The following is a 22,618-nucleotide window of genomic DNA, read 5'->3' as shown; positions in this document are numbered from 1 at the left end:
CAAAAGAGCAAGTTTTGGGGAGTAAGACCACCCAAGCCATGTATCTAGGCCTAATCAAGCACTTATTTAATGAATGTCCAATGTTACTTGATTGCTTACTATGGGCAAGGTGCTGAGCTGGGAAACATGGTGAAGACAAAGATGAACAAGAAATGTTTTCAAGGATCTTTCAGGCTAACAAAGCAGCCTCTCACCATCGAGGTCCCACAAGAGAATTAAGGCCTAATGCCTTGAGGCATCCATTTTAAGTAATGAATTACCCTCTCCCCTATGCATCCAGAATGTTATTAGCTATGAACCATCCTTGGGATAATTGAGAAAATAGTTACTCAAATCATTTTCTGTTTTCTATGGTAGAGATGAGGAACCCCAGTTGAGAAAGGCAGAGGGAGGTATGGATAAAAAACAGATCCTAACTCTATTTTGCTTTGTTTTATTTTTGGTGGTAGTTGTTTACTTTTGAAGACACTCAAACCACCTATATTGGTGGCTGTTGTTATGGGATAAATATGCTAAGAAACAGCAAGACAATTTGGCCTCTACAGTTTGTTTGGTTTTAACTAAATATTTATCCTCAAAGCATTATGTGTGCAACATTCATAAAAATAAATATAGCTGTCGCCTTGTTACTTTCCTTGGCGTTTACTTGAGGTTTGAATGAGACTGAAACTACCAGGATATCAATAGAAGAAACAGCAAGAAGCGTAAAGATGAAAGCCATTCTGTACTTGAGCCTTTATTTTCATTGAGTTATTTTATTTTGAGTCTTTGGTTGATCCACCAGACTGGAGATTTTCTTATTGTTTAGCACTGGTAAATATGTTTATAAAATATACTTGAGGATGTTGAAGATATTTTACAAGCTTGTCCATTTGAATTATTTTATTCACTTGCTATGTACTGTTGTACTGTCCCTGTCTGGTACCCTTGGTTATTTCTCAGGAGTGGTGATCCACCTCACTTTCTCCTTTTAGCTGGAAAAGTCTCATTCAGAAAGATTTTTGTACTCCCTAAGGAAATAATGGATCAAGGTTTGCCAAGCAGAAATAGAGACACAGACGTAGAGAAAAATGTGTGGATACCAAGGGGGAAAAGGGTGGGGTGGGAGGAATTGGGAGATTGAGATTAACATATATACACTATTGATACTATATATAAAATAGACAACTGATGGGAACATACTGTTTGTATAGCACAGGGAACTCTACCTAATGCACTGTGGTAACCTAAATGGGAGGGAAATCCAAAAGGGAGGGGATATATGTATATGCATGGCTAATTCATTTTGCTGTGCAGTAGAAGCTAACACAACGTTGTAAAGCAACTATACTCCAATAAAAATTTAAAAAAAAACAAAAAACACGTAGCCTTCATCCATTGCTGCCAAAAGCATTAGGTAAAATGTGAATGGGAAATATTATAATGGATGGGTCAGGTTGATGTTACCTGGTAGGCACTGATTGATCAACCAGATATTATATGCTTATGGATATGATGCAATAAGAACGACACAGCAATGCCTATGAATTCTTTCTTACCACAAATTTCATTCATAATCTAATCTAATGTCTAGCTCTCATTAGTGTACAGGAAATACAGGTAATAGAGAAACCAGCTAAATGACACCATGAAGAAGCAATCAACCAAATCCATTCCTCTGAATAAAAAATAACTGGTTCCCCAGATTAAAAGTGGGGGAGGGGAGATATTATAGAATAAAAGAAAATTAAGATAAATAATAATCAAATACAATCGTGCTGTAGGTTCCACCCAAAGTGAACATTTCAGACATTGCAGTGGCCACAAATCTGTATGCCTTCCCAAGCAAAGCTTCTTAGCACATTTTCTTCACCAGGAGACATGTCTTATCTAGTTCTGTTTAGAATTCTTCTGCTTGTTCTCCTCTCTTGATTTCTCTTAACTAAAACTCTGATTGTCATTGGCTGATGACTTAATCTTTGTTATTAAAACAGCTTCTTGTGACTAATAAAATAAGCATGGACAATAGCATATTTCAATGCTTCAAACTTGGAGAAAATGCTGTAGAACTTGCCTGATAACACAGTTTCCAAGAAAACCCCAAAATGCCTCAAAGCATTTTTAAACCTTGGCAACTAGATTAGGACTTTAGATATTTTAATCACAGATCCCACATCACAACTCATTCCAGCTCCCATGTCCAGAAGCTTAGCTTGGGGTTGGCATCGGAAACTTGACTTGCCGCCTAACCATGCCAAGATCATCCATGTTAGGGATTAGTAATTAGCCACTGGACTTTGAGGGGCAGCATTTTGACTTTCTACATATGGATTTGATCATTTCCTTCCAAACCCGAGAAACTTGAAATATTAGTGGTATTTCACAAAAAATTATACTCTGGACATGGCTGCTTTCAGCCTGCAATTTGTGCTAAGTTGTCTGGGACAGAAATGTATCAGCAAAGATACATTTATGCATAGCTTAAAATGATTGATTCAAGACTAAATCAGAAACACTAATTTTTTGCAATGCTACTTACATATGGTGACATTAATATTCCCTTTTCAGAAATCCAGCTGAGAATCATTATTTAATGAAAGGCTTACAAATTGCATCCTATTTAATGGCTTTCATTGCAGATTCCTTTGTAGAAATGCAGAAAACATGTAAGTGACCATGTAAATTCTATACAACATTTGCAATGAGTTCGGAAATTTTATTTATATGCAAATGAAATATATATGTACGTATGTATGCATATAATACATAGGTAGTCATATATTATAGATATATCTATACATATATAATAGGACATGGATATATAACATAATATATATATTATATATAATATAATACATAGTATATATGTAATATAATATATGATACATATACGCAATATTTATATATAACATATAAAGTATCAAGATATAATTCTCATCTGTAATTTCTAAATTCACGAATTCCAATAATGGCTTGTGAAAGACACATTAGAATTTGAGTTTTCATATTAAACTGCCTTAGGTTTGAACACCAGGTATATCATTCATTAAGTGTACATCCTTAATCAATTTTACTCCCTAGTATTTCGTTTCCTCGTCTTTAAAATAACAATGATAATATCTACTCTCAAGAGTGTTGTTAGAAAGATGAAAGAATTCAAGCAAACACTTTACACAGTATCTCACATGCATTAGCTCTCTTTCTAATGTAAAACTAACAAAAGAAGGAATCATAGTTTATTACAGAATAAACTGCAGGGTTGGTGGATTTTTAGTTACTGAAGAGTTGAACCTAAGTAGGAAGATGAAACAAAGATAGGTGGGTAGTCCAGAGATAGACTGTAAAAGGTAAAAAGTTTGTGGAGAAATTCGTAGTTAAGCAATAATGTTTTGGAGTTTTTCTCTCAGACTAAGATAAGCCACCTAATCCTTATGTAATATGTATACATATTATAATATCATATCACATATTAGTCATACATATAGTAATATGTTTTTGCTACTTTGTTAACTAAATAAGACTAACTTTGTTAGTCTTAGTTAACTAACTAATAAGCTTTCAGGTACAGCATTGTGATTTGAATAATTCCAGATTTGTTGCACTTGAAAGATTAACAGAAAAAAATAAAGGGATTATTTAGAGCCTCACCCACCCGGCTCTGTCAACTTGGCTTTTCTCTCATTAGGAGACAGACACAAGGAATTTTGCACACGCAGGATCACATACTTAACTGTTTGGGGGTAAATATTTTTCAAAGTAATCACAGAAAGGAATAGTCCAAGACTAAACCAGTAAATACCTCTGGACAGGATATCAGGAGGCAAAGCCCCCATGCACTCAGTCCAGAATGTAATCACCCATTTCTCTGTAAGATTTCCAAATGGAACCACAGTCAGAGAAATTCCATGTAGTGGAATCCTTATTAATATGAAAATTGTGGCTGTCTTGACAGCTGGCTACTTCATTAAATATTTTGACTCAATTAAAGCAGATTTTTTTTTTTTAAGAGAAGAGAGTTGAGATGTCCCTACCCCAAAACCTCCTCTCTGTAGAATTGCTTACATGTTGTGAACATGCCTTCTTCATATGTTAGGTATTTTTCAATCACAAGTGAGACCATGGCAGGCTTTCTTTCTTCAAAAAGAAAAAAAAGAGAGTGGTTTACAATATTCTAGATCCAGGGGAAGAATGTGCCCCACAGAAATACCCCAACTGTTTCAAATACATGCTCAATGGACCCTAAATGAGCAGAATCCAGAAAAATCATCAAGCAATTGAAAAAAATTAATGAGCTCTCCATCTAAACCAAGGAGTCTAGTGTCTACCTCTGCTGTCAGAAATTTGAAGAATATTCACATTTTCCATGTGCTTTATCAATAGCTACTTCAATATTTCTAAACTATCTGTCACTATAGTGCCTAGGTAATTATGTAGTGGTGCTCAGGCAGTGTATTATTTGAACATCATTTCCATGGAACAAAAGCAGATTGTAACATTGGTCATTATTTGATGGGCTTCTTACCACTTAAATAACTAAAGGGAAAAATTACAATTTCCTCTAAATTCATTTATAGTTACTTTCACAAATAAGCTTTGGCCACAGTCATCATACTGAACATTGGCTATGTGTCAAGTAAATCCTTAGAGATTATTTTAGCGTAATTGATGACCCTAATTAATTTCCCAAAGGCTGTTCTGAGAACTTTTTTCTTTTCACCAAGTATTTCTTTTTAATGTTGGAAATCACTTCCAAATACACTTATTCTGTTGGCTCTCGTTTGCTAAGAAACCAACTGACATTGTGTTATCTTTGATTGCATTATCTCTGATGTAAATCAAGAGAAAAAGACGCTTAGGTGATCTTAAACCATTGTGATTAGGTTTTGGGATCTGGATTTTTGTATAGCCACTAGATAAGGAAATATGGAGAACAATTTTGGTGTGTTTAATCTATGGCAGGGGTTGGAAAATTACAAATCTAGGTCACCAAATGGTTTTATAAATAAAACTATTCTCAGCATGCTCATTACATATTGTCTATGACCACTTTCGCCCTATAAAGGCAGAGTCAAGTAGTTGGGACAGAGACCATATGGTTCATAAAGCTTAAATATTTAAATATTTACTAACTGGTCCTTTAAAAGAAAGTTTGCAGACTTCTGATCTAGAAGGAAATTTAGCTCCTGGCAATAGCTTAAAAAACTTAAAAATAAAAAGGCTTATTTGACATGATCTTTTTTTAGCCAGAAATCCAATATTTCCTCTCATCTCAGGACTCATGATTGATGGTCACGGTGATGTCCATGAAACACTGAAAAGCCTTGAAGTACCTTCTGAATCAGCAAAGATTAACTCTTACTCACTGTGGGTCTCTGCTGTCCAGATTCATAGTCTCAAAACTGTAAGGGAGTTTCAAGATCATCTTTCATGAAAAAGCAGAAACCTCTTCAGCTCTATGCTTTACATATGGTCTCTAGTCTCTAATTACAAGAAAGGGGGCATATGACTTCACATGACACCCATACTATTTTGTGTTGGCTCTGACTCTTACTCTTGTAAAATTAGTTCTTTCCCCCACCCTGAGTTGATCCCTATTTCCTTGCTACTTACTTGCCCTATTCTAATATTTGAACTGTGAGTAAATTATGAATGATATAGCTGTAACATTTTATTAACCAGAAAACTGATTAAACAAAGCACTACATCCTTCTACTCTGCTATATCACAGTAGATAAAGTAGGTTTATAGTAACAAGCCCAGGTTTTGAATTCAGATAGACCTGTGTTCTACTTCTGATCTCACCACTTAAAAATGGTGTGACCACAGGCAAATTAACTTCTCAGAGCATCCATTTCCTCATTTACAAAACATGAGAATTTGAAAGGAAGTATATAGAGAGTCCAGCATGGTGCCTGACACAAAAGGAGCTATTAGTAGTAGTAGAAAGTAGCAGGCATTTTATTCTTATTTATTTATCTATTTTAACATCTTTATTGGAGTATAATTGCTTTACAATGGTGTGTTACTTTCTGCTTTATAACAAAGTGAATCAGCTATACATATACATATATCCCCATACCTCCTCTCCTCTTGAGTCTCTCCTCCCTAGGTGGTCACAATGCACCTAACTGATCTCCCCGTGTGATGCAGCCGCTTCCCACGAGCTATCTATTTTACAATTGGTAGTGTGTATATGTCCATGCCACTCTCTCACTTCGTCCCAGCTTACCCTTCCCCCTCCCCGTGTCCTCAAGTCCATTCTCTACATCTGCGTCTTTATTACTGTCCTGCCCCAATGTTCTTCAGAACCTTTTTTTTTTTTTAAGATTCCATTTATATGTGTTTGCATACAGTATTCGTTTTTCTCTTTCTGACTTACTTCACTCTGTATGACAGACTCTAGGTCCATCCAACTACTACAAATAACTCAATTTAGTTTCTTTTTATGGCTGGGTAATATTCCATTGTATATATGTGCCACATCTTCTTTATCCATTCATCTGTCGATGGACACTTAGGTTGCTTCCATTACCTGGCTATTGTAAATAGAGCTGTAATGAACATTGTGGTACATGACTCTTTTTGAATTATTGTTTTCTCAGGGTATATGCCCAGTAGTGGGATTGCTGGGTCATATGGTAGTTCTATTTTTAGTTTTTTAAGGAACCTCCATACTGTTCTCCATAGTGGCTGTATCAATTTACATTCCCACCAACAGTGCAAGAGGGTTCCCTTTTCTCCACACCCTCTCCAGCATTTATTGTTTCTAGATTTTTTGATGATGGCCATTCTGACCAGCGTAAGGTGATACCTCATTGTAGTTTTGATTTGCATTTCTCTAATGATTAGTGATGTTGAGAATCCTTTCATGTGTTTGTTGGCAATCTGAATATCTTCTTTGGAGAAATGTCTATTTAGGTCTTCTGCCTGTTTTTGGATTGGGCTGTTTGTTTTTTTGATATTGAGCTGCATGAGCTGCTCGTAAATTTTGGAGATTAATCCTTTGTCAGTTGCTTCGTTTGCAAATATTTTCTCTCATTCTGAGGGTTGTCTTTTCATCTTGTTTATGGTCTCCTTTGCTGTGCAAAAGCTTTTGAGTTTCATTAGGTCCCATTTGTTTATTTTTGTTTTTATTTCCATTTCTCTAGGAGGTGGGTCAAAAAGGATCTCGCTGTGATTTATGTCATAGAGTGTTCTGCCTATGTTTTCCTCTAAGAGTATGATAGTGTCTGGCCTTACATTTAGGTCTTTAATCCATTTTGAGTTTATTTTTGTGTATGGTGTTAGGGAGTGTTCTAATTTCATTCTTTTACATGTAGCTGTCCAGTTTTCCCAGCACCACTTATTGAAGAGACTGTCTTTTCTCCACTGTATATTCTTGCCTCCTTTATCAAAAATAAGGTGACCATATGTGCATGGGTTTACCTCTGAGCTTTCTATCTTGTTCCATTGATCTATGTTTCTCTTTTTGTTCCAGTACCATACTGTCTTGATTACTGTAGCTTTGTAGTATAGTCTGAAGTCCAGGAGCCTGATTCCTCCAGCTCCATTTTTCTTTCTCAAGATTGCTTTGGCTATTCGGGTCTTTTGTGTTTCCATACAAATTGTGCAATTTTTTGTTCTAGTTCTGTGAAAAATGCCAGTGGTAGTTTGATAGGGATTGCATTGAATCTATAGATTGCTTTGGGTAGTATAGTCATTTTCACAATGTTGATTCTTCCAATCCAAGAACATGGTATATCTCTCCATCTGTTTTTATCATCTTTAATTTCTTTCATCAGTGTCTTATAGTTCTCTGCATACAGGTCTTTTGTCTCCCTAGGTAGGTTTATTCCTAGGTGTTTTATTCTTTTTCTTGAAATGGTAAATGGGAGTATTTCCTTAATTTCTCTTTCAGATTTTTCATCATTAGTGTATAGGAATGCAAGAGATTTCTGTGCATTAATTTTGTATCCTGCTACTTTACTAAATTCATTAATTAGCTCTAGTAGTTTTCTGGTAGCATCTTTAGGATTCTCTACATATAGTATCACGTCATCTGCAAACAGTGACAGCTTTACTTCTTTTCCAATTTGGATTTCTTTTATTTCTTTTTCTTCTCTGATTGCTGTGACTAAGACTTCCAAAACTATGTTGAATAATAGTGGTGAGAGTGGACAACCTTGTCTTTTTCCTGATCTTAGAGGGAATGTTTTCAGTTTTTCACCATTGAGAACGATGTTGGCTGTGAGTTTGTCATATATGGCCTTTATTATGTTGAGGTAAGTTCCCTCTATGCCTACTTTCTGGAGGGTTTTTATCGTAAACTGGTGTTGAATTTTGTCAAAAGCTTTTTCGGCATCTATTGAGATTATCATATGGTTTTTCTCCTTCGATTTGTTAATATGGTTTATCACATTGATTGATTTGTGTATATCGAAGAATCCTTGCATTCCTGGAATAAACTGCACTTGATAATGGTGTATGATCCTTTTAATGTGCTGTTGGATTCTGTTTGTTAGTATTTTGTTGAGGATTTTTGCATCTATGTTCATCAGTGATATTGGCCTGTAGTTTTCTTTCTTTGTGACATCTTTTTCTGGTTTTGGTATCAGGGTGATGGTGGCCTCGTAGAATGAGTTTGGGAGTGTTCCTCCCTCTGCTATATTTTGGAAGAGTTTGAGAAGTATAGGTGTTAGCTCTTCTTTAAATATTTGATAGAATTCGCCTGTGAAGCCATCTGGTCCTGGACTTTTGTTTGTTGGAATATTTTTAATCACAGTCTCAATTTCAATGCTTGTGATTGGTCTCTTTATATTTTCTATTTCTTCCTGGCTCAGTCTTGGAAGGTTGTGTTTTTCTAAGAATTTGTCCATTTCTTCCAGGTTGTCCATTTTATTGGCATACAGTTGCTTGTAGTAATCTCTTATGATCTTTTCTATTTCAGCAGTATCAGTTGTTACTTCTCCTTTTTCATTTCTAATTCTACTGGTTTGAGTCTTCTCCCTTTTTTTCTTGATAGGTCTGGCTAATTTAAATGTGCTATGGGCAAATGTCAAGTTCCAGAGCATTCTGAGGTCCCAAGCTGGAGGCAGCACTGGGAGCATCTCAGCAATGAAAGATCATCATATATTTAAGACTTCCATTAAAAAGGCTAACATTACCTCATGTAGTATGTCATAAATATGCCAGGACAAGCATTAATCTGTCTAATTCTTTACATGCCACTATGCAGAAATAGGGACTTAGTGCTTGATTTTAGCTCGTGAAGATCCCCAAAGAGTAAGTGGTGTAAACATCAGACATTCTAAATGTATTCAAAGGGATATTTGAAGAAGTATATTCAACTTTTCAATTCAAAAAAATAAATGATGCAAATGAAGGAAATTGCTAACCCCAAAAGGGCCAGATTATAAGAGTGCTTGTCTCTCTTACTCGGAATTATTGTGAGAGCCAACCACATGTGTAGTATCTGATTTTAATATGGCAATTCTCTCCTAGTCTTGGTTTTTCTGTTTAAGACAACATATTGAATCTCTCGTGAGAAACTCATCCTGTATCTGCTTGATGTAAAACATGAGCATGTGCATTCTGAGCCACATATGCTCAGGTGCGAGTTTCCACGGAAACAAGGGACTGCTCATCTATCTGTAAAGATGAACTGATGAATCACTCTCAGTCTGTTACAAACTTTGATTCAGAGTCAAATTCAAGTGTAGAGTCTAAAAAATGTCAATGTTTTGTCATTTCTCCCTAGCAAGCCCTGATGCTGTGGAGGCTGGCAGTTGGGCAGATATTAGCTGACTTATCTCACTGTTGTTTTCCCCTGAACTGTTAGTGAAATACTGTCAGTGACAGCCAGCTCCACACTGCACCTGTGTGTAAGTGGCCTTCCATCATTTCTGTCAGTATAACTAAAAGAGGGCCATGAGCATTTAGGATGTGCTGGGCCACCATGTGGTCCTCCCAGCTCCACCTGTGACTGCTAGCTCTCAGGTTCACACGCACACTAGATCAAGCAAAGAGTAATGGGACACCCTACCTCCAAACTTTCATTGGCATTAGAATCCTAGTGGTTGATAGCATTTCTCAAATTCTTGAATATTGAGACTTCCTGACCATCCTTTAGCATTTACTGATCAAAGTACTTTACTTGTATTGCTTTGTTTAATAATCACAACAAACCTTGAGGTAGGTACCAGTATAACCTTCATTCTCTAGAAAGTGAGACACAGAGAGATTAAGTAGTTTTCCCCAAGGCCACACATTTGTAACTGATAAAGCTGGGATTTGAACCCAAGATGTGTCCTATCAAATTCATATCCTTAACATGTTATCCATCTTCTGTAAGACAAGCCATTCTGTTTTTTCTGCGTTTCAAATGAGCATGCCTGTTCATTTGTTCATTCACCCCCGTATTCAGTAAATATGTCCCAGGCACTTATGCTAGGCCCTGTGGATGTAGTAGCAGACAAGAGAGATAAAGTTCCTCATGAAGCTCACATTTTGTGGAGAAGACAGACAATAAATAAGTAGGCAAACAAACAAGATAGAGATGGTAATAGAATGGCAACACAGGAAATCAACACTGAGGTTTGAGAAGGTGAATTGGAAAAGACCATGGTGTACTCAAGGTACAGAAAGGAGACAAGATAAAGCAGAGGTAGAGAAAAGCCAGATCATCCTGGACCTCAGAGAGCAAACTGGATTTTATTATAAGTGAAGTGATAAGTCATTGAAGAGTTTTCATCATATTTGAGGTAGAACTGTCCTTTGCTTCTATTGTGAAGGAACTACATAGAGAGCTGTGAAATACACCTGTATATCAGAAAGAGAAAAATGCATCCATCTCCCAGCCCCAATTATATTTTTTTAGAGTGGCTTTAATTACATACATTTATAGCATTTCAATTATCTTAAAAGACTAAAATTAGCTTATTTATTTATTTATTGTTAAGGAGAAAGTACACTGAGTAAGAAAATACGGTAATATGCAGGAACGGTACTGCACAAAAGGGGGGAAAAATTTAAAAGGACCTGTCAAATAGGTGAGTACCCATGAGTGGACTAAGTATGACCCTTCAGCCTATCATCACACTCAGAACTCCTCCAAGGAAACTGACCCACCTCTATGGAAAATCCCTGGTGCCCAGACTCCATGGGAGTGGGTCTTGCTTTGTTTCCCTTCTGTATGTACTTGGCACAATATCTTGTTTAGCGTAGGACCGCCATGATATTTGTAGAAGATGGGACATAAGGAAGAAAGGAAGAAGACAGGGAAAAAGAGAGGGAGAGAAGAAAGGAGGAAGGGAAGATGGAAACAGCACTCTTGGTGTGTGGCTGATATTTTTACCTCTTGGTTTTGCATCTTCTTGGCTGTTTCTTTATTCTCAGCCTTCCCTAACCCATCTTCCTGGGATAAAGAAAACCCATCCAACAAGACACTTCCAAAAGATTAATATTTTCATTTCAACATTTCTGAAAGTATTTCAATGAAATTGCTTTCAAATGGTTTATTTTATATTAGATCATTGAGAGATAGATTAATGTCATAAACGTAGGTACTAGCAAGCAATATTTTTGTCTCCTATGTGCACATACTGTATATTTCATAACCTCTGATAACTTAAAGTCACTAATTTAAGTCAAATTAGGGAAAGGGCAGTATAATAATTGCTATATTTCTGCTCCTTCTTGATAACAAATGAGGCTTTTTTTCCTTCCACCAGTGTATAATAGTGTGCTTTTTCTTTGGCTAAGATATAATAGCACTGCTCTACACGAACAAAAATATTTTTACTGGCTATGTTATTACTGAGAAATGCATTGGGAAAATGTAAAAATATTTCACCTTTATGTTGAAGAAAATAAACACAGTGGATTAAATAAAATTTTCACAGCTCTTGACACATGCCATATGTAACGCTTGGTGAACGTCAAAGAGGCTTTGCTTCTTCTGAGAATCATTGACTAAAACTGGAGGAGACCTTGAGTATTTATTGATCCACTACCCCCATCCTCAGCACATTGGACAAATGAGACCTGAAAATGTTGAAGGACAATCCAACAGGACTTCCAGGACTGAAAACCTTGTTATCCATGATCCAACCCCGCATTAATCCCACTACAAAGTTCTGCCTTCCTAATGCTTCATTGCATAGAATTGAAAATCAGCGTTAGTAACAAGGAGCTGGGGCTCTGGAATCAGGCTGACTGGACTTCAGGTCCTGACTTGGACTCCGACTACCCCTGTGAGTCTGGACAACATATTCTCTCCTAGGCAAGCCTCAGGTTTTCCTATAAAAAGGAGATTTAATCGTGCCAACCTCAAACATGTGTTTGAATATCAAACAAAATAAAGTACTGGCACATCATAAGTGCTACATCAACGTCACCTATTACAACTATTATTATTAGCTTTATTATTATTACTATTATTATTCAAACATGTATCACACACGAAACTCAATTTTGCTAACTTTTGAATACACGTATTAGCTAAAACGGAACTTCTAAGTTCTTATATACATACATATAAAACTCTGCTCAGAAAGCTTTTAAATGAATTGTCTGACTCTAATGATCTAAATATTAAGTATGCTTTTTGACAATTTTGCAAACCTAAATAATTCAAAAAGATGTTACCAAGGCAATCAATACACTGTAAAGGATGAACAGGAGTTGGCCCCTGCCTTCAGAGACCTTAACATCTAATGGGGAAAGACATGAATAGCCATGAAGCTTATAAAAGACAGAATGTGGTGTATATGCTATAAGAGAAGTGACAAAGAGGGGCTTTGGGAGCAGAGCAGGAGGAAGAAATTCAGGTTAAGAAAAGCAAGAAAGGCTACATGGAAGAAATAGCATTTGAGCTGAGCCTTGAAGTGATGTGGAGATTAAAGGAAATGACATGGACAGAGACCCAAGCTTCAGATCCACTCTGTTCTGGGAATCTCCAAGCTGTGTGTCCCAGGATTGTACAAAAGCCCATATTCCTCAGAAATATGGGGGATATTGGCAAATGCTGAAGAGCACCAAGTGGCTGAGTCACAGTGTGTGTCTGGGAGATAGAAAGACTGGAGGTGAGTGAAAGATGAGGCTGGAAAGGTAGGTGTGAGCCAGGAGAACATCACAGTGAGACTTGTACTCTGGAATTGTGGGACCACATGAATCCCAGATCTACCTCTTTAGGGACATGTGGGCTTGGTAAATTACTTAATCTCTCAGTGCTTCAGTTTCCTCATTTATAACATGGGAATAATAGTAGTGCCTACCTGATAGGGTGGTTGTGAGAATTTAATGAGTTACTACCTGTAAAGCACCTAAACAAGCATCTGGGATACAGTTAGAGTTCAGTCATTGTTAACTATCATCATCATCATCATCATGACCATTGGGGATATTTAGATACCATATTAGAGACTGAAGATCTACAGAGAAACAGTCATCTAAAGATGCCTATTGGCCAAAGCACTACTTTACGAAGATGACTTTGGCTACATACACTTAATGATTTGACATCAGAAATGTATATGACTCTTAATTGTTATTAGAAGTATGGGAGATCTAGGTTACAGAAAAAGAACGATCATTTTTCCTGGTAAATTAAAGACCTACGTTACAGTCCAGTACAAATTTTGTTTGTATTTTTAAATTTTTAACCATATAAGCAGTAGATAAATGCATTTGGGTTGTAAAAGTACAGCCATTACTGAAACAAAGAAAGTAAAAAGTTAAAGTTCCTCATAAACCCATTGTCTCCTAGCTCCCAGGATCACCCTTATCTCATTCATTAAGGATTTAGACTAATGTTCCAAGATTACTTCTATACATTTATAATTACAAATATGTATAACTTTTAAGCTTTTTAAAACTATACACTTTTTTGTAGCGAGCTTCAACATCTGTAATTTTTAAAAATTTTTGAATAGTTCTTGAATAGCTAGAAGAGTAGAATTTATGTTTCTAATTCGAACAAAAGAATTATTAGGATGTGCCTGAATTTAGTGCAGCCAACATTATTATATGAGATCACATATATTACAAGTTTTGTGTGTGTATATATATATATATATATATATATATACTCATATACATAAAATTGTAGAATATATTTCATTATTTAAATTAGCCTTGTCCAAATAAAGGATTTTTGTCACTTTTACATTTTAATTCTACATTTTTATCTCTGACTCTTTTGTAGCTTTTCTTTCTTCTTCTACTTTCAACCTCTTGAACCTACAATGATTCCCTATCTCTCCATCTGCAACCCTTTATAACATTTTTCTAACTGACCCCTAAGGTCTCCAAATAACCTAACACAACTTCATTTCCAAACCGATTTTCCATTGTTCCCAGCATATCACAGTTAAGGCTATCTTATCCATCCTTCTCAGCCTTCCAGCCCCTTTAGCACATAGGAGTTTTCTCTTGTCAACTCCCATTTCCCATTGATTCCCACTCACACAGTTAGCTAATTGCTTCATAGGCTTTCATTTTCTTGTTTGTTTTGCTTTTTTTGAGATTCACATAATTCATCCTTTTAAAGTGTGCTACTTAGTGCTTTTTACTCTATTCACAAAGTTGTGCAACCATCATCACTATTTAATTCCAGAACATTTCCATCATTCCAAAAAGAAACCTCATACCTATTAGCAGTCACTCCCCATTCCTCCCTCCTTCTAGCCCCTGAAAACCACTAAACTACTTTCTGCTTCTAGGGATTTGCCTATTCGGGACATTTCATATGAAAGGAACGGTCCCCTCTTGTGTCTGCCTTCCTTTACTTGGCAGAATGGTTTCAAGGTTCATCTTTGTTATAATATGAATCAGTACTTCATTCCTTTTTATGGCTGAATAATAGTCCATTGTATAGAAATACCATATTTTGTTTATCCATTCATCAGTGGGTTGTTTCCACTTTTTGTCTAATATGAATAATGCTGCTATGAACATTCACATACAAGATTTTGTATGAACATATTTCAATTACTTTTGGCATTTACCTAGGGGTGGAATTGATGGATTATATGGTAACTCCATGTTTAAGCTTCTCAGGAACTACCAAAACTGTTTTCCAAAGAGGTTGCACCATTTTACATTCCCACCAGCAATGTATGAAGATTCCAGTTTCTTCACATACTGCCAACACATATTCATGTCTTTCTTCTTAAAGCTGTTTTAGTGGGTATGAAGTAGTATTTCATTGTGGTTTTGATTTTCATTTCCTTAATGACTAATCCTGTTGAGCATCTTTCAATATGCTTATTTGGACATTTGCATCACACCTTGGAGAAATGTTTACTCAAATCCTTTGCCCATTTTTAAATTGGGTTAAATTTTTTTATTGTTCAGCTGTAAGGGTTCTTTATGTATTCGGTATACTAAACCCTTATCAGATATATGATTTACAAATATTTTCTCCAATTCTGTGGGTTGTATTTTCAATTTCTTGATAGTGTACTTTGAAAAGTTTTTAATTTGAGAAGTGCCATTTATCCATTTTTTCTTTGGTTGCTTATGCTTTTAGTGTTTTGTCTAAGAAACAATGGCTTAATCCAGGGTCACAAATATTTATACCTATATTTTTTTAAGAGTTTCATAGTTTTAGCTGTTACATTTAGGTCTCGATTTATTTTGAACTAATTATTATATATGGTGTGAGGTTGGGGTCCAGCTTCATTTTTTTGCTTGTGGATACAGTTGTCCCAGTACCATTTGTTAAAAAGACTATTTTTCTCACATTAAACTGTTTTGTCATCCTTGGATCTATATGTTTGATTGATCTATATGTTTATTCTTATACCACACAGTCTTTATTATTGTAAGCTTTGCACTAAGTTTTTCAATTGCAAGTGTGAGTCCTCCAACTTTGTATTTTTCAAGATTTTTTTGGCTATCCTGGGTTTCTTATATTTCCATATGAATTTTAAGGTCAGTCCATCAATTTCTTCAAAAAAGCCAACTGGGATTTTGATAGGAATTGAATCTGTAGATCAATTTGGGGAGTATTGCTGTGTTATTAATGTCTCATAATCCATATACATGGATGCCTTCCCATTTACTCAGGTCCTCTTTAATTTCTTTCAACAATGTTTCATAGTTTTCAATATACAAGTCTTACACTTCTTTATTTTTTTAATTGCTATGGGCTTTAGTTTTGAACCTGTAATTCAAATTTAAGCTTCTCCATGGAGAGTACCATGTCTTATATCCCTTCTAAACCCACTGTGAAAACATTAGTTCCTACAATGATTTTTTAAAATTCAGAATAAATACATTCCATCAAAATTAACTCTTCTTTCTAAAATATAGTTTCCCATGAACATCTTATTCATACCCTGTTTCCATGTATTTGCACACTTTTCTATTTAAAATGACTTGTCTCCTCAGCTCTGCTGGCAGAATCCTTCAGATTTCTAACATCTAGTTAATAAAATACTTCCAACATTTCCTCTCCCTCTCAATATTTTTTTCATTCTTCAAATACAGCTAATTGCATTAGACCTGTGATAGTTACTTGGGTGTGTCTACCATTGCTACTCCCAGATTATGAGCAAATTTTAGGGCTGTTTTTAGTCACCTTTTTAGTCCCATATATCTCAGTCTATTACTTACAAGTTAAAAGTGTTCAACTTGTGTCTATTGCATAAATCTGAATATGATCTTAGTGTCTGCATCGCTGAAATCAGTAAATCTGTTAAAAGAAAAGTCTTAACTTTCATTTTAATTTATGCAAGTTATTTAAAAAATAGATTGAAAGCCTGTTAACTATAATTTTAAACTTGCTTTTTTTTTTGCCCAGAACAAGTCTATGTACAGGATAGTTTATACCAGAGGTTGGCAAATTTTTTCTGTAAATGGCCAGATAGTAAATCTTTTAGCCTTTGTGGGCTATGCGATCGTTTTTGTATCTACACAACTCTGTCATAGTTGTACAAAAGTAGACCTAGGCAGTATGTAAGTGAATGTTTGTACCTATGTTTCAACAAAACTTTATTTACAAAAGCAGGCAATAAGCCATATTTGGGACTGTAGTTTGTCAACCTCTGGGTTAGACCATGAAGAACTGTGCCCCAGCACATTTACTGACTTGTATTATGACTTACATATAACTGTGTTATTAATGCATTATTTCCTCCTGTAGAGTGATGAGAATAATTATAAATCCTGCCATGGAAAAAATATTCAAGTCAAATTTCATGTAATTATTTTTATTTAAAAAAAACAGGACAGAGACGTTATAGAACATAACAGCAAATTAAAATGCTTAAATTGCTTATTAGACCAAATGTGTTCCATTTGGGATATAAACCAGGAACATAGAAAGGAAGAATGAGAGCTCTAAGCTCTGTTTCCATTTGGCAAAACAATACAAATTCTTCAGCCAGTATGTCAGCAGTGTTGTAGCTTGCTTTACTAAGGTCTTCCCCCTTCTTTGGAAAGAAAAATTAATACCAAGAGTTCATTTTCATATCAATTTTTATAAATTGATATCAAAAATTATTCTAAGGTGTTGTGATGTTTTATTGCTTTGTTTTGTGTTTTTTAAGAGTGTGGGTTTTTTTGATTTGAGGGGAGGGTTTGTTTTTTTTTTTTTCAAAATGGCACTTGCCAAGTCCCCAAATGATGAATGCCAGATAAGTTTTCACCAGTTCACAGGATTAGGTGGCTAAGGGTGAGACAAACAAGCTGATTCCAGCAGACATAGGACACTGGAGAGGAAATCTGTGAAATGATTGGCAGCCCCTAAACCAATGATTCTGATAGGTAAATGCTTCACAGCAAACTCAACAAGACTACATCCCTCAAGGGTGGGGCCCACAGCTAAGTCATTCGTGTCCCCATGACTAGCACAGCTCCTGTTACATAAGAAGCACCCATATCTGTTTGGTAAACTGGACCAAACCCCAGCTTTTTACATTTAGCATGTTAACACAAATTAAAGTTCTCCTGCATGAAAAGCTCTATTCAAGACAAGGTGAAAAAATTAAAAAGGAAATGTCCCCAGTCAAAGGAAATTACAATCCAACGGTACCGAAAAGAACAACACAGGAGAATCCTTCTCACTGCTAGATAAATGTGTTGGTTTTCCTAATAACAATCAAAAACAGTGACTGATTGGACTTTCCTGGCAGTCCAGTGGTTAAGACTTCACCTTGCAATGCAGGGGATGTGGGTTTGATCCCTGGTCCGAGAGCTAAGATACCACATGTCTCGTGGCCAAAAAACCAAAACATAAAATGGAAGTAATATTGTAACAAATTCAATAAAGACTTTAGAAAAAAAAGAAACTGAGTGATTCTTCTGTAGATTTTAAGGCACTGGTGCATACAGTTCTTGTCTATGTTTCCAAGAAACAATAAAGAAGGTCTGATATTATTGAATCCATGGGACACATTAATTCCAGAACTAGGATAAGAATTTGCATGCTTTTTTTTTCTTTCTATGTCGTTACTTCTTTTATGGTGGCTGATCTTTGGTTAACTACTGCAAGTTCTGCTCATTTGAAATAGTCAAGACTTAAACTTTATCCACATGAACAAATGCTCTCTAATGTTGCCTGTGTTCTAGTTGAAATAATTATTCTATTCTTTGACACATCGTCTAGATCTAGGAGTAGGGGGTATACAGGAGAGATTGCAGGAATGTCTTCAGACTATCTTCTAGATGGTGTACCAGACTCCTTGCTCAGAAAGCCCTCCATTCTCCATCAAATTAAGTCACCTCACATTTACCTACTATCACAAATTCATCTAGACTAAAAGATAGACCTTGTTTTTGCATAGAATACATTTGAACCCTGGATCCTAATCAATAATAATAAATCATCAAATCCATTGTCTCCTATTCTGCTTGCCTTCAAATTGTTATTTTGATAATATACATCTTGGATAATTTTTGATGCAACTGAAAGATGCTCATTAACTCCAAGATGTAATACAGCATAACAGTTATAAACATGAATTCAGGAGCCAGACCAGCTGAGTTTGAATCCTGGTGCCAGCACTTACTAGCTATGTGACTGGTCAAGTTTCTTGAACTCTTGGCTTCAGATTCTTCATCTGTAAAATGAAGATAACAATAATACCAACCTCGCAGAAGTATGGTGAGCATTAAACAAGTTACTGTATGTAAAGTGCTTAAAATAATACATGGCATAGAATCAATTTGTTCTATATTTTTATTATTATTGGTAATTCTATATTTACTTGCCAGTCATGTTTTATGAGACCTCATCAAATTTTTGAGATGAATCAGTAACAAGTTCATCCTCACTACCTGTACCAAGAACCACAAGTAAGTTTAAGTTCTCACTAAGGAAATAACATATTCAAAATTTCATGCAAGGATTGAAATTCTAATATACAACTTTTGCTCTTAAATATAAACATTCACAACATATATAATTTTCCATTTCCCCTTCAGGTTCACAAATCTGTCACATATATTTTAAGATTTAATTTTAAGTTCCTTAAAATACAATCATCGGGAATACAATTGGAGAAGTGTGTTGAGCTATGATGCTTCCACAATCGTCCTTCCCTAATTTTTTTACTTTTGCCTTTTTTTCTTTTTGCTCCTGGGAAGACCTTACATGAATATAGATTTGGGGAAATTAACCGAGTCCATCTCTATTTGCAATTCTTTTTCATTTCTGTTAGCTGAATTTATACAGCAATTTTTGTTAGTAAATATCTTCTTTCTTAATTTTTCCATTTACGCTCACTGTGTACTGGGAGCATTAGCAATATTTTTCTTTAGAATCTTTTTCTTTTTTCAGGATAGAGCTGAATCACATGATGAAGGGAATGGGATAATGCCACAGAAAATACAGATGGCTTGCACCAGTTTGGCAGTATTTTAATTAGTACCTCTCCAATTACAAGACAATCTTTCATTTTCTTGTGAAGATGTTACTAGTTTAAAGGAACGTTGGAGAAAAATCTCGGTTCCTTTATTAAAATTTTCATCCCACCCCTTTAGATGTGCATGGTAAAATTTTATATTATTTATAATAAAACACATGATATACTTTCTTTTCTAGACATGTTACTCAATCTGGTGTCAGCCAGCTTCAGCATGACTTAATTTTTGATGTCAAAGCTTATGGGAAATACTAGCAATTTTCAGTGACCTGATAATACCAAAGAAAACAGTATAAATGCATGTCTCAGAGATAAGTGGATGCTGGTATAGGCCTTGTAAGTTAAAAGCAACATTTTATAATCTCAGTAAGATGTAATGGGTAGTCAAAGTAATGAAGCCAACCCAGGCGTAATGATTAATCTCTGTGTGAGTCACGACCCCGGCAGCTGCATTCTAAATGACCTGCAATCTATATAATGCATTCTCAGGAAGACCAGACAACAAGATGTTGCATTAGTCCACAGTGCAGATGGTCAGACTGCATGTAGAAACATACTCAGCTCTGGCCTAAAAGACCAGAGGGCTGGTTTCAGCAATATTCATAAAAGGATGCTGAGATACCATGGATATTTATCAAAACAGAGTGTAACATTAACCCTTACCTGCTTCGACTAACTAGCTGTGAGCTGGGATACTTAATAAAGGCCCTATGGGGGAGGTAAAACTGAGCAGGACCTGGTGAGTTGGCTGGGTAGGAGCAGAAAGGCCATTCCAGGTAAGAGACGCAACATGAACAAAGCTATCGCGGTGGAAATAACAAGGTGCGTTTGAGGTCAAGTGACTATCCCTGACAAGTGGAAGAATAGAATTGATGTTGAGAATGATGGATGATAAACATGTGAGGTGTGGCCCATGAGCAACACATTTTAACAGTCCTCTTTGAGAAAGGCCGGCAAGGCCTGTTGTAACTAACCAGTGGTATGATGATTGGCATTATCTCTTGGAGGGGGCTGGTGTTGGCAAATGAACGCTACCATTTTGGCAGACAGTTTTCAGGATACACAGATGAATAATCTAGAGAATGGTTCAGGAGACTTAAAAGAGGGGATATTTTTCAGATGGAAAATCGTAAGAAGGGCCTCCTAATAATGGCTCGATTGAATCTGTTTTGTAATAAAGACTGAAAGTTAGCATGGTGTCACGGAATGCGCATGGCACAGGATGACAAGGGATGTGAAAGTTAGTCCTGGCGCTACCAATACTTGGCTACAGGGCTCACTTTGCTGGGCTACAGTTGTCTATAAAAGGAAAACATTGGGCCAGGTGATCCCTCAGAATCCACCTTTGAGGACTATTTCTACACGATACTTTACTAAAAGGACTTAAATGATTGTGTGTGTTGTTGGCCAGGTCTTCACCGTGGTCAGGGACAATTATTCCAATAAACACACAGGTGAAAAATGCTCTCATTGTCTCTCTACGTTCATACACTTTCATTTTCTAACTACCTATGACTGCAAAAATAACAAGCAGTCTCAGCATGAAGTCTCACAGCCTACTAGAGAAGGTGCATATGGTGGTCGTAACCAAGGACTTTATCCTTCCCATCTTACAGATGAAGAAGTAGAGGCACAGAGAGGTTCTATAATTTGCCTAAAGTTGCACAGCTAATTAATGACAGAGCTGGGATTTGAAGGTAGGCAGTGGGTTCTGGGGCCTGCCCTCTTATACCCCTCTGCGTGGATGGCCTCTCCAAAGAGAAGTCCATCACTGTCACCTGATGTGGATGGCACACACGGTGGAGCTGTGCCTGGACAAGCATGAGAGCCCAGAGGGAAGGTCTTGGATGAGCCACTCTCTTCAAGGGAACTGGTGATAAGAGGCTATGGTCCCATGAGGTATCATCTAGAAGTTGTTCAAGGCCATGTAGAAATGTGTTTTTCTATAAACTGCCTCATTTTCATTTAGAACCATATTATCGCCAGACCCACTAGTCTCTTTATATTTTCCCTTTTGGCCCCTCCAGGTATGAATGGCCCATATCGACAGACGCATCTATCTCTTTATTTCCCACCTTCACCCCCTCCCTTAATATCTGCCCCGGCTCAGCTTGGGAAGGGAAGGGAATAAGTATATGCAGCTAGGCTGCCTGCTAAAATCAAACCTGACACATCTGGGTTTTGCTTTCACTGAAAAGCCAAGAACTCCTTGATGCCTTTCACCTTGAAGATCCAAGAAAGAAGAATCAAGAATGACTCATCAGGGATCATAATCTCAACCAAGGGCCCATCCCCCAAATATTAACTCATTCTCTCTAATGTTTACATGACAATCTAAATTCACTCCTAAAACACGTAGTTGCTCCTCAAGCTGATTGAGGTCTGCGTCTTCAGAGACTCTGGTTAAAAGCCCCAAGTACTTCTCACTCCGACCAGCGTGTCAACGGTAAAAAGTCCTTGAGGGTTTTCTCTGCTGATACATCTAAGCCCCTCCACACCCAACACACCCTCCAGATGGCAGGTTGTCTGCCTTTAAGTCACCGTTAAAAGATGTTCGAATGCTTATTGCAAAGACGACACACTTTCCTTGCAGCTCATTTTACCAAATTAAAAACATTAAACATATGTGTCTCTTGAGGTGCTTTTTCCCCCTCAAAAATTATTTCCCTGAATTAAAATGTGTTTATAAAATTTCAGATCAGAATGAAACAATCCCTTCTTTTTTCACCTGCCAGTGGATGTGTGAGTACACAGAGCCTTTCTGAGAGCAGGAGGTCCCCAGGGTTACTAGT

General features: G+C 36.4%; 1 long non-coding RNA gene across 1 annotated transcript in view; it reads left to right on the top strand.

Moving 5' to 3' along the window:
* The first annotated feature begins 6,153 nt into the window (after positions 1 to 6,153).
* The window catches only part of LOC309643712, a 129,664-nt gene continuing 113,199 nt past the window's right edge, over positions 6,154 to 22,618 (top strand). The window contains exon 1 of the long non-coding RNA XR_014254019.1: positions 6,154 to 6,799. This is a non-coding gene — a long non-coding RNA (uncharacterized lncRNA). The remainder of the gene's footprint in view (positions 6,800 to 22,618) is intronic.

The sequence above is a fragment of the Balaenoptera physalus genome (assembly GCF_965194825.1).
Source record: "Balaenoptera physalus genome assembly, chromosome: 15".
Classification (NCBI taxonomy): domain Eukaryota; kingdom Metazoa; phylum Chordata; class Mammalia; order Artiodactyla; family Balaenopteridae; genus Balaenoptera; species Balaenoptera physalus.
The sequence above is the reverse complement of the archived record's forward strand: the minus strand, read 5'-3'. Positions and strand labels throughout refer to the sequence as shown.